Here is a 12,396-nt window from a genome sequence, read left to right on the forward strand (position 1 = left end):
AAGATGGGAAAGAAGGGCCTCTTCCCTCTTGCAGCAGGAGAGGAAGGAGAGGGTGGAGGCCAGGTAAGCCAGCAGAGGTGGCTCCCAATTTCCCCCCTCCTGGCTTCGGTCTGGGGAGAGTGATGCATTGAAAAACAACAACAAAACCCTATCGTTCCTAAAGTGCCCTACTGACTCATTTATTTTTATGCTTCTAATGAATAGTGTCTCCTATAGGCGTCTCATAACACTTTTTGATAATGATGAGCTAGCTCATGGTTAAGTACTGTATTTAAGCAGAAAGCTAATTAGGACCTGTGGACTTAAAAAATTATTCACGACTTAAAAATTGAGAGTTATGTTTTATTCAGCGGAAATTTTTAGGACTTCAAGCCCAGAGGCAGCATCTCAAGTAACCCTGAGAAAACTGCTCCGAGGAGGTGAGGGGGGAGCTAGGGTTATATAGAAGTTTTGCAACAAAGGGCAGGTAGCTGGGAACATCAAAAGATTCTTGTTAAAGAAAACCAGATTTCCCAAGTTAAGGAATTCAGGATTTTCTACATATGGAAGATGCAAGAGCCTGGGCTCACTGAAATCATTCCTTTGATACGCCCCTCAGCTGTCTGGGGCCAGTACCCTGTGTCTTCCCATCCTGAGTTTCCTCAGGGCTCATGGTAGGGAGTGGCTGCAGTCTGATGGCTGCTAGACGGCAGGTATTCTTTCCTTCCTGTGTTCCCTCAGGGCTCACCAGCTCCCTGCAGGCTGCGGCTGCAATCGCTGAGCACTGTGACATCCTTTGTTTACAGATGTGGCAGGCAACATTCCATTTCTCAGACTATTCTACAATATATTGACCATGATACGGCTGTGATATCTTAGGGAATTTTCCGGAATAGATGAAACAAGGTTCTTCTCTCTATTGGCACCTCAACTTCAACCTTGTTTTTCCTGTAACTGGCTGCCCTCCCAAAAGAAACTTCATGCCAGAAATGGAGGGCAGCATCAGTTTTGCAAGCGCTTGTTACAAACCGCTAGGGCCACAGCAGCACAAGTGATTAAACCCAGACAAGTGATGAGGGCTTCCTGGAGGACAGTTCTAGACGGGATTCGGGAAGCCGAAAGGGATGCAGAGGCACGGGCAATCAGGGGAAGCCTCCCATCTCCAGGCCAGGGAGGCAGGCAGAGGAAACGTCCTCAAGGCTTGGTGAACCCGGGTGTGGAGGGGGACCCCCGGAGAGCTCTGGTTGCAGAGATGCAGACGCTGCCAGGGGCCCACAGTCTTGAACTTTAACTAGGCCCTGCGACCCTGGGAAACAGCAAAAGTTAAGAGACCCTCCACCCTTTGTGTTCTGGGAGCCGCTTCCTTCCTGATGGGACTAGATAAGGCTCAGATGCCTCTTTGTCTGCTCAGGACAAGGCCAGATGCAGACCCTCCGAGGCCCATTCTCTGCCTCATAAATGATTAGCCTAACTGCTTATTCCCATGGATCAATGGAAACAAAATGCGTGTTAGTTAAACTTTGGTTAAGCTTCTCTCCTGCCCCAGGGGCCTGAACTTTGCCCATCCCTAGCCTGAGCCAACAGACGGCTCCTCCTGAGAACAGGCTGGCCCCCATAGAACATTCTCTGATCTCCTATCTGATTAGCCCCCCTTTCCCCCCACCCCTGACACCTGGGTCTTCCTAGCCTTGTTTACTCCCTTCTAGAAAAAAGGGAGACCCCCTTTTGCTCAACTCTGGGGATGCCTGCAGCTCTTACCAGGACATTCTCTGTATGGCAACAGTTCCTTGACCGCTTGCAGTGATGCTTCTGAAAAAAATCTCTCCTTCCTAAATCCAGTTTTTTGTTTTTTTCTTTAACTTGGAGTAGAGTTGCTTTACAGTGTTGTGTTAGTTTCTGCTGTACAGCAAAGTGAATCAGCCACAAGTATACATATATCCCCTGCTCCTTGGATTTCTTTCCCATTTAGGTCGCCACAGAGCATTGAGTAGAGTTCCCTGTGCTATACAGTCTGTTCTCATGAGTTACTTATTTTATTTTATTTTAATTTTGGTAAGACACAGCATCAAAACAGGAAGGAAGTGGGCAGGAAGTAGCCTGACCTCTCTCTTCTTGTTCTCCAGTTTCCCACCAGTGCCTCCCGGTGCTGGCAGCCCAAGGCTCCGTCTTTTGGGGAAGGTCAGGACAAGGGCACACAGAGGGTGAGGGCTGGAGGGTGGTGCTGACTCAGGTCTCTGTTCTTATCTGTGTTGGGGGGCTGCCTTTGTCCTGGTCTAGTTGTTTTCACCTTCCTGCATGGTCTTCTAGTTTATACTTTCTATTTCCACATTCCAAGTTTGTCCAGAAATATCTTTCACAGTTTTAAGATTCAGAAACCATTGTTGTTAAGAGTTTGGTGTGTATTATTTCTGATCTGAATATATGTATGTTGCATACACATAAACATTCAAACATACAGTTTCTTAACAAAAATGGTTTCATAGAGGTTATCTAGTTCGGTAACTATTTATACTTGGCATTGTATCTTGGATGTCATTCTGTGTCAGCGTATTTAAGTATCCTTTACTGATAAAAATTCAAATCGTTTCTATTTTTTTCAACATTAGAAACCATGTTGGAAAGAGCGTCCATATTTTTTTTTGTAACTTTGTGTGAGTTTTTCAACTGGGTGAATGCTTGGAAGCGAAATTGTTCAAGAATGCAGATGTTAAACATTTAATTGATATTGCAATTTCCCCCTCCAAAAAATTAGCAAATTTTTGTACTCCCACTAGCAGCATATGACAGAACTTGTTTTCCCATATTCTTGCCAACCCTGGGAATTATTAATCTTTTAACCACTGTCAATTTGATAGCTGAAAAATGATCTCTCATTGTTATTTGAATTTAATCATTGGTGAGTTTGATTGGTTTTCAAATGATTAATGGCCACTTCTGTTTTGTCCTCTGTGAAATAACTCTTTATATCCCTTCCCACTTAAAAATAGATCAGGCATCCTTTCTCTATTGACTTATAAGAAGGTTTCATAATATCAAGAAAATTAGCTGTTGTCAGAAGTGTTGTAAATATTTTTTCTCAGTTTCGCCCTTCACCTTTTTTTAAAAATAAATTTTATTAATTAATTAATTTATTTTTGGCTGCCTTGGGTCTTCGTTGCTGCATGTGGGCTTTCTCTAGTTGCGGCGAGCGGGGGCTGCTCTTCGTTGTGGTGCGCGGGCTTCTCACTGCGGTGGCTTCTCCTGTTGCGGAGCACGGGCTCCAGGCACGTGGGCTACAGCAGTTGTGGCGGACGGGCTCAGTAGTTGTGGCTCGCGGGCTCTAGAGCGCAGGCTCAGTAGTTGTGGTGCATGGGATTAGTTGCTTTGTGGCATGTGGGATCTTCCCGGACCAGGGCTGGAACCCGTGTCCCCTGCAGGCAGATTCTTAACCACTGGTGCCACCAAGGATGTCCTTCCCTTCACTTTTTAAAGTTTATTTTTTGACGCAGAATTAATTTCCATTTTTAGATCTATTTATATAAATTATATAATATACATCTTTTACTTTAGAGGCTTTGCCTTGGGTGTAGAAAACTTTTACTTCACCAAAATAACAAAAATATTCAGATGTTTTTCTTCCGGTATGTTAATGTTTTACCTTTAAGTGTTAATTCCATTTGGATTTTATTTTAGTGTAAGAAAGTGAGGTAAAAAAATGCAGATTTATTCATTTATTTTTCAAATCGCTAGTGAGCTCTGTCAACACTGTAAAAATAAAAGCATTTTCCTCCAGTTCATTTGCAATGCTTTCTAGATTGTTTACTATATCCACATACGTAGATGTTTCTGGACTCTATATTTTCTCCCATCACTATTGCTCTGTATCGCCACTGTGCCATTTTAATTATTATTTAGAATTCTGTTGTTCTCTGTGCCTCAGAATTTTTCTGATTATTTGAGAACATATCCTTCGAAATAAACTTTGGAATAATTTTATTAAATTCTAAAAAAATATTATTTTAGACATTTGACCATGATCATGCTTCACCATCATATTAATTAGTGGAGAATTTATGTCTTCACAATATTGAGTACTCCTATTCATAAACAAATGATAACTTTTATATGTTACTCAGGAGAATTGTATCGCGTGCTTGATCTGGTGCCTTGGACTTTCATATTACATTAGACTGGGACTCTTTTTACAGAATATTCAGACATGGCAGCAGAATTGAATTTGACTTGAAGATTTTGCTTCTGCCAATTTGTAATCCTCTCCTTGTACGAGGCGGTTCCACGATGGTTTGGAAATGTTGAGAGCCCTCATGCACGTGTCCACGCGATGCTTTGGCATGGATTTTGATTTGCACGTGAGCGGCCCCTAAGTCACTACATACATAACGAGTCAAGCAGAGCTTGTGGCATAAGTCCAGTCAAACTCTGTTAACCCTGTGTGTCAGGAAACGGGAATTTCTCTCTACTCTTTCTACCTATCATAAACGGAGGGTCTGGGACAGTGATCTTGGAGGAGGGAGTGGTTCCCTAATGCATCATGTCAACCTGACAGATGGGCTAAGCCTTCCTAACGTAGACAGCAAAGTGGAGAGAAGGTGAAAATACGGGAAAGTGGAGACAGGGAGGCCTTTTCCCAGCAACTCAAGACTTAGTTGTCCTGGCAAAATGTGCATCTGTAATTCTGTTTATGTGTTGTGAATTACAAGGACATCAGACACATTTACATTAAAATGTGAGAGTGAATTTGCATATTCTAAATTCAGTTACATTTGAGATTATCCACTGTCTTTAAATATTTCCACAACTTCACTCCACTTCCAGCTTCCTTCTTTCCCAATTCCCTACCTATAATTCTGTTTCATACACAGATTAAAATATGTGCTCTTTCTTAGAAAAAACAGTTGGCTTAAAAAAGGGTGAGTGTATAATTTTTCTTTTCAAGCTGCTTCTAAATTTCTAGTGGCTCACCCTTGTACATCTGTGCCAACCTCTTACCAGTAATCGACATTGCAAAATCCAGTGCCATTAAAAAAGGAAATTAATTTGAAAATTCATTATAAATTAGATGTATTCTATTCTGTCTTCCTTTAGTGTGTTATGATATAACAGTTCATCTGTTCTTGCTAGGTTATTAAATTCCAGGCCAAAATATCTTGTGATGGGGGGGGAGAAAAGCTCATGCAAAATATGATAGATCACATGAAGAGGTTTCCAAACTTTCCTTAGCCACAATTTTCATCTCATGCCAATACCTTTCTTTGCCAAAATACACTCGGATTATGGCAGTAAATTTGGATAACTTATGTTATAATTTTTGGAGGAGAGGAAATTCACAAAAAACACAGTTTACAAATTAAGAATGACTTGGAATCCACAATATTAAAAAACCCAGAAAGCTTACAGATGCCATTTTTCATATCACTTGGGTGTAATTGGCTCTGGAAAGGTTAGCTCCTCATACTTCATCTCCATGACATAATATGGGGTTCACCAGCTCACGCATATTTCATGATTGTCAAATAAGAAAGATGTATTAAAAATAAGAACGGAGGGCTTCCCTGGTGGCGCAGTTGAGAGTCCGCCTGCCGATGCAGGGGACGCGGGTTCGTGCCCCGGTCCGGGAAGATCCCACATGCCACGGAGCAACTAAGCACGTGAGCCATGGCCGCTGAGCCTGCGCGTCTGGAGCCTGTGCTCTGCAATGGGAGAGGCCACAGCAGTGAGAGGCCCGCGTACCGCAAAAAAAGAAAATAATAATAATAACGGAGAAAAGGATGATTTAAAAATTTTTTGTGTCATTAATAACAAGTAATCTAGACAGTGATATGTTATTAATGCCTGTATTTTGGTGTATGTAGTATCATCTCTTTGAAGGAGTTTTAAAATTGTTTCTCCCTAAAACAGCTACAATTGCTTTTTTAAAAACGAAGCATTTACAGACCTAAATCTTTTTATTATCAATAATTTCAATCATTCAGAAAGAGATAAAATCATAGTAAACTTCTATAAATATATGTATTAGTTTCCTAGGGTTGCTGTAACAAATTACCACAAACATGGTGGTTTAAAACAACAGAAATTTATTCTCTTATAGATCTGGAGGTCAGAAGTCTGATGTCAGTATCACGTGCCTGAAATCTGGGTGTTACCAGGAGGCTCCAGGAGAGAGTTTGTTCCTAGCCTCTTTCAGTTTTTGGTGATTGCTAGTATTCCTTGGTTTGTGGCCACATCAATCCAGTCTTCAAGGCCAGCATCTTTCAATCTCTTCTTCTCCTTCTTCACATTGTTCTTTCCTCTGTGAGTGTCAATATCCCTTTGCCTCACTTTCATAAGGATACATGTGACTGCATTTAGGGTTGACCTGGATAATGCAGGATAATCTCCCCGGGTCAAAACCTTTGACATAATCACATCATTAAGGGCTCCCTTTGTCTGGCACATAAGGTAACATTCAGGGATTGGAATGTGGATATATATTTCAAGGGACCAGCCATCTTTCAGCCTACCACAATATATAACCTACATTTAATTTTTGCCCTATTGTTTCTGCTGTATATATTAAGTTATTGACAGTGTGACATTTACCCCTGAATATTACAGGTTGCATCCCAGAGAAACAAGAACATATACCTACATAATCACAATTCCATAACCTAACAAAATTAACGTCAATTCCTTAATAGCATCTAACAACCAGTCCTTGCCCATATTTTCCTAATTCACCCTCAAAATGTCTTTTATAGTTTCACAGTCGAGGTTTCCATATCCCATTTGATGTGAATGCTTCCGCTCCTGGTCTTTCTCCTTTCCCCTTGGCATTGAAATGTCCTGGATTGCTTTCCCATAGAATATCTGACCTTCTGAATTTGTGTGACTGATTCCTCATGAGGGTGTTTAACTTGCTTCTCTATCCACTGTATATCCTATTAACTGAAATTTAGGTTTAAAGGTTTAATTGCATTTAGATTAAATATTTTTGGCAAGAGATTTTCCACAGATGACATTGTGACCTTACACTAAGTCACATAGGAGACACATCATGATGACTGTCCCAGCATGAGCCATGCTAAGATCCGTCATTACATTGGATTTGTTTAACTGTCTTTAACTGTATTTCAACCTCTTTCCTATCTTGAGTCTAATGAATGGTGCCTTATTCTTACCATCAACTGATTAAAAGATAAACATTCATCTGACTTTAAAAAATAGTTTTCTTCTGTCTTCTGATTATAAAAGTGGTCAATAATAGTTACAAACATTCAGGGAGAGAAAGGATGCGAAGACCTTAAAAGTGATGGAATCCCATCGTCCACACTGGTAACATTCATTAAACACTGTGTGTGTGTGAGTGTGAGTGTGCTTGTGTACATCTGTCCCAAAATGTGTGTGTTTACATTATTGAAATGTTTTGACTCCCAGGTAACTCTGACTTTGAACCTTGTGGATTAGTTCTGAAACATTGCTGCAGTCAAGCATATAGATGATACTTGATATTTATTAAAAGAAGAGTTTTCTTGATGATGCACGTAGGGATTTATTAACATAAAAAAATCATTCAGCTTTTTATCTGGACTCAAGAATCTCTTTGGGGTTGTTGTTTCCTCACTTTGAATGAAGTGCTGGTTTGAAGGGAAACAGGGCCCCACTAACTCGGAGTAATGAAAACCATTGGGGAGCAGTCACAGATTATGCTTGAGGAAGAATGGGGACAAGAGAGAATAAATGATTCACCAGGAAGTGACACCTGAGAGTGAGTTTAAAGCAGGAGAAGCACTTTGCCACACTTTAAATGGGACAGTGAGTGCAAAGACCTGCTAGTCAGAAAAAACTGGGTACAAAGGCAGAGGTTTTGTATTTGTGTGTCCTTCTAATTTTAATTGAACGTTTTAATTGAAGTATAGTTGGTTTACCATGATGTGTTGGATTCTGGTATACAGCAAATTGATTTAGTATATATATAGGTATATGTGTGTGTATATATATGTACATATATATATACACACATTCTTTTTCAGATTCTTTTCCATTATAGGTTATTATAAGATATTGAATATAGTTCCCTGTGCCATACAGTAAACCTTTGTTGTTTACCTATTTTATTATTTATTTATTTTTTTAAAGATTTTTAAAAAAAAATTTATTTACTTTTTTCTGTGTTGGGTCTTCATTGTGATACATGGGCTTCTCATTCCGGTGGCTTCTCTTGCTGCAGAGCACGGGCTCTAGGCATGCGGGCTTCAGTAGTTGTGGCACGCAGGCTCAGTAGTTGTGGCGCATGGGCTTAGTTGCTCTGTGGCATGTGGGATCTTCCCGGACCAGGGCTCAAACCTGTGTCCCCTGCATTGGCAGGCGGATTCTTAACCACTGAGCCACCAGGGAAGCCCCTACCTATTTTATATATAGTACTGTATCTGTTAATCCCAAGGTCCTAATTTATTCCTCCCCCACAAGTTTGTTTTCTCTGTCTGTGAGTTTATTTCTGTTTTGTAGATAAGTTCATTTGTATCATCTAGATTCCACATATAAGTGATATCATATGATACTTATCTTTCTCTGTCTAACTTACTTCACTTAGTATGATAATCTCTAAGTCTATTCATGTTGCTGCAAATGGCATTATTTCATTACTTTTTATAGCTGGGTAATATTCCATTGTGTGTGTGTGTGTGTGTGTGTGTGTGTGTGTGTATATATATATATATTTATATCCCACATATTTGAGAAATGCAAATCAAAACTGCAATGATGTTTCACCTCATACCGGTCAGAATGACTATCATCAAGAAGTCTACAAACAATAAATGCTGGAGAGGGTGTGGAGAAAAGGGAACCCTCCTACACTGTTGATGGGAATGTAAATTGGTGCAGACGCTATGGAGAACAGTATGGAGGTTCCTTAAAAAACTAAAAATAGAACTACCATATGACCGAGCAATCCCACTCCTAGGCATATACCCTGAGAAAACCATAACTTGAAAAGACACATGCACCCCAGTGTTCATAGCAGCACTATCTGCAATAGCCAGGTTATGGAGGCAACCTCCATGTCCACCGACAGATGAACGAATAAAGAAGACGTGGTTGGTTTGTTCTTTTTAAATGTTTTTATTACAGATAACTGTAAAAAGGAAGATAATGGTATGCTAAACCCTAGTGTGTGTGTGTGTCTGTCTTCCAACTTCAACAATCATCACCTCTTGAACAATCTGGTTTCGTATATATTCTTATCCACAGCTAACTCCTCTCAAATTATTTAGAATTGAATCCCAGACATTAGATCACTTCACCATTACATATTCAAAATGTTTCTCTGATAGATAAGGACCCTAAGAAACAAAAGCAAAAATAAAATACCACGACTCGGCCAAAGCAAACCAAAATTTCTTAATGTCATCAGATATCTAAGAGCCCCATTTCTATTTTTCTTAGACATGCCAATTGTTAGGTTTTTAAATTTTAACTCAGCATCTAAATAAAGTCTATTCATTGGGATCAGCTGATATGTCTTCTAGTCTCTCTTTTTTTAAAACTGAGGAATAATTTATATACAATGAAGTGCACACACCTTAAATGGGTGATTTGATGAGTTTTTACACACATATTCCATCTTCCTAACCAATACCCAATCAAGATATAGAGCATGCCCCTGCCGATTTCTCTCATGCTTCCTCACCACCAGTCTCCACGTTTCATAGGCAGCCACTGAAGAAAATGGGAAAAGGAAAGGTTTTTACCAAACCCCCCCAAAAAATCTGGAAAAACTTCAAAAATATATGTTCAAAAAGGACCTCAACTCCTAAATTACACAAACTTTCTAGGATTGGTACTTGTTTGGTGTATTTTCCCATCATTTTACTTTTAACCTATGTCTTTATATGCAGGTGTGTCTCTTGCAGGCGGCAAAGAGTTGGTCCTTGCTCACCCCTCCCCTTCCCCGTCTCCCATCTGAGAATTTCTGACCCAGGTGGACTGTTCAGTTCACTTACACTTCATGTAATTATTGGTATATTTGGACTCATGTCTATGTTGTGATTTATTTTCTAATTTTCCCATCCATTTTTGGTTTTCCTAGTTTTTTTTTTCTTTCTTTTTATGGGTTAATTGAATATTGAATATTTTTAGCTCTCATTGTTAATTCCTTTATTGGTTTTTAAGCTGTGTTTCTTTACATTCTTTTTTTTTTTGCGGTACACGGGCCTCTCACTGCTGTGGCCTCTCCCGTTGCGGAGACCAGGCTCCGGACGCACAGGCCCAGCGCCCATGGCTCACGGGCCCAGTCCCTCCATGGCATGTGGGATCTTCCTGGACTGGGGCACAAACCCGCGTCCCCTGCCTTGGCAGGTGGACTCCCAACCACTGCGCCACCAGGGAAGCCCTACATTCTTTTTTAAAGGTTGCTTTGGGAATTATAATATTCACCCTTAACTTAGTGTTAATATTATAACATTTTACAAAAACTATCAAATCCTTACAACTACAGAATTTCATTTACCCCTTAGACCTTTGTTCCCTTGTTGTCATATACTTGCCTTCAAATACATTAAAAAATACCACAATACAGTGTTAATATTTTTACTTTTAACACTCAGCTGTTATATTTACCCAAATATTTACCATTTTTGGTGCTCGTCATTCTTGTGTGTAGGTCCAAATCTCCCTTCTACCTGAAGAACTTCCTTAAGCAGTTCTGGTTTGCTGGTGATAATTTCTTTCAGATTATGTTTATCTGAAACTGTTTATTTTATCCTCATTTTAAAGGATATTTTTACAGCATATAGAATTCTGAGGTGATAATGGGAGATGTCATTATTCTTAGCTTCTTTTTGTTTAACTGAAAAGTAAGCTGCCATTTCTACCAGTGCTCTTGTATAAATTAGGTGTCTTTTTTCTCTGAGTGCTTTCAACATTTTCTCTTTATCTTTGGTGGTATTCAGCATTTTGACTATAAAAGGGTTAGGGGTGTGTTATGGGCTGAATTGTGTCCTCCCAAAATTCCTGCATTGAAGTCCTAAGCCCCAGTACATCAGAAAGAGACTGTATTTGGAGAGAGGGCATTTTTAAGAGGTGATTATGTTAAAACGAGGCCCTTAGTGTGGGTCCTAATGCAGTCTGACTGGTATCGCTATAAGGAGAGGAAACACACATAAAGAGAGAGCTCAGGCACGCACATGCACAGAGGGAAGGCCATGTGAGTACACAGCAAGAAGATAGCCATCTGCAAATGATGGAGAGGGTTCTCAGAAGAAACCAAACCTTCGACCTCTTGATCATGAACTTCTAGCCTCCAGAACAGTGAGAAAAATCAGTCTCTGTTGTTTTGGCCACACAGTAGGGGTATCTTGTTATGGCAGCCCTAGCAAACTCATACAGTGTAGTTTTCTTTGTGTTTATTCTGCTTGGAGTTCACAGAGATTCTTAAAACTATAAATTGATGTTTTCCATTAACTTTGGGAAATTTTGCCTTAATTCTTTAGATATTTTTCTTCCCCATTCTCTTTCCCTGCCTGTTTGGGATCCAGTTATGCACATGTTAGACCACTTGCTATTACGGCATGTATCACTGAGGCTCTGTTCATTTTTTTCTTAGACTATTTTCTCTTTTTCTAATTATATAATTTCTATTTATCTATCTTCAAGTTCACAGCCTTTTTTCCTGTCATCACCTATCTATTGCTAAAGCCATCTTGTGAACCTAGGTTAGTATATCTACACTCAGCTGTTTCACCAAAATATTGCATTGCCTTTCTGTGTGGTAAAATTCCCCACTTTTATATAGTACTTTTTACAAAAAGGAACTCTACCAGCCTCAACAAAATTCCAGTGAAGACAAATTCAAGTTTGGCTTTGTTGTTTGCCTTTGTCACACAGCATGGTGGAAAATATGCCATTTTGTAATCGCAGACAGAAAATAAATAATTGTAATAAATCAAATCAACAATATCCTAACCATAAGAATGGAAAAATACCTTTAACAATCCCAAAGACACTGATTAGCCACCTAGACTACTAACAACAATAAAAGTTGTTGAAGAAATGAATACTCGACTTGCATTTTCTGTATTGTAGTTATTTAATTAACACACATATAATGTTGTTAACATATTATTTACCACTATTAAGCATTTCATTTGACCTTTTTAAAGCACATGTAAGTCGAAAGGCTGTTTAGAATGCAGCAAAATCATGCCAATAAGAAAGACTTATAAAACTTTTAAAAGAGTCAGGTGCACAAATGTGTGTGGTTAGGTTTATATGCAATGTCAATGCACTAGAGTTTAAACGTGAATACTGTAATGATTCACCCCAATTCACACTAAACACCATATTTTTTCACATTTACTTTGCCTTCCCATTCTCTCTCCCCTTTGGTACTTAAATGTAGACCAATTATCAGACTGAAAGAATATATCCACTTCATGATGT

The sequence above is a fragment of the Aethalodelphis obliquidens genome, unplaced genomic scaffold (genome assembly GCF_003676395.1).
Source record: "Aethalodelphis obliquidens isolate GAN/ISIS:26980383/991018 unplaced genomic scaffold, ASM367639v1 scaffold15, whole genome shotgun sequence".
NCBI lineage: Eukaryota > Metazoa > Chordata > Mammalia > Artiodactyla > Delphinidae > Aethalodelphis > Aethalodelphis obliquidens.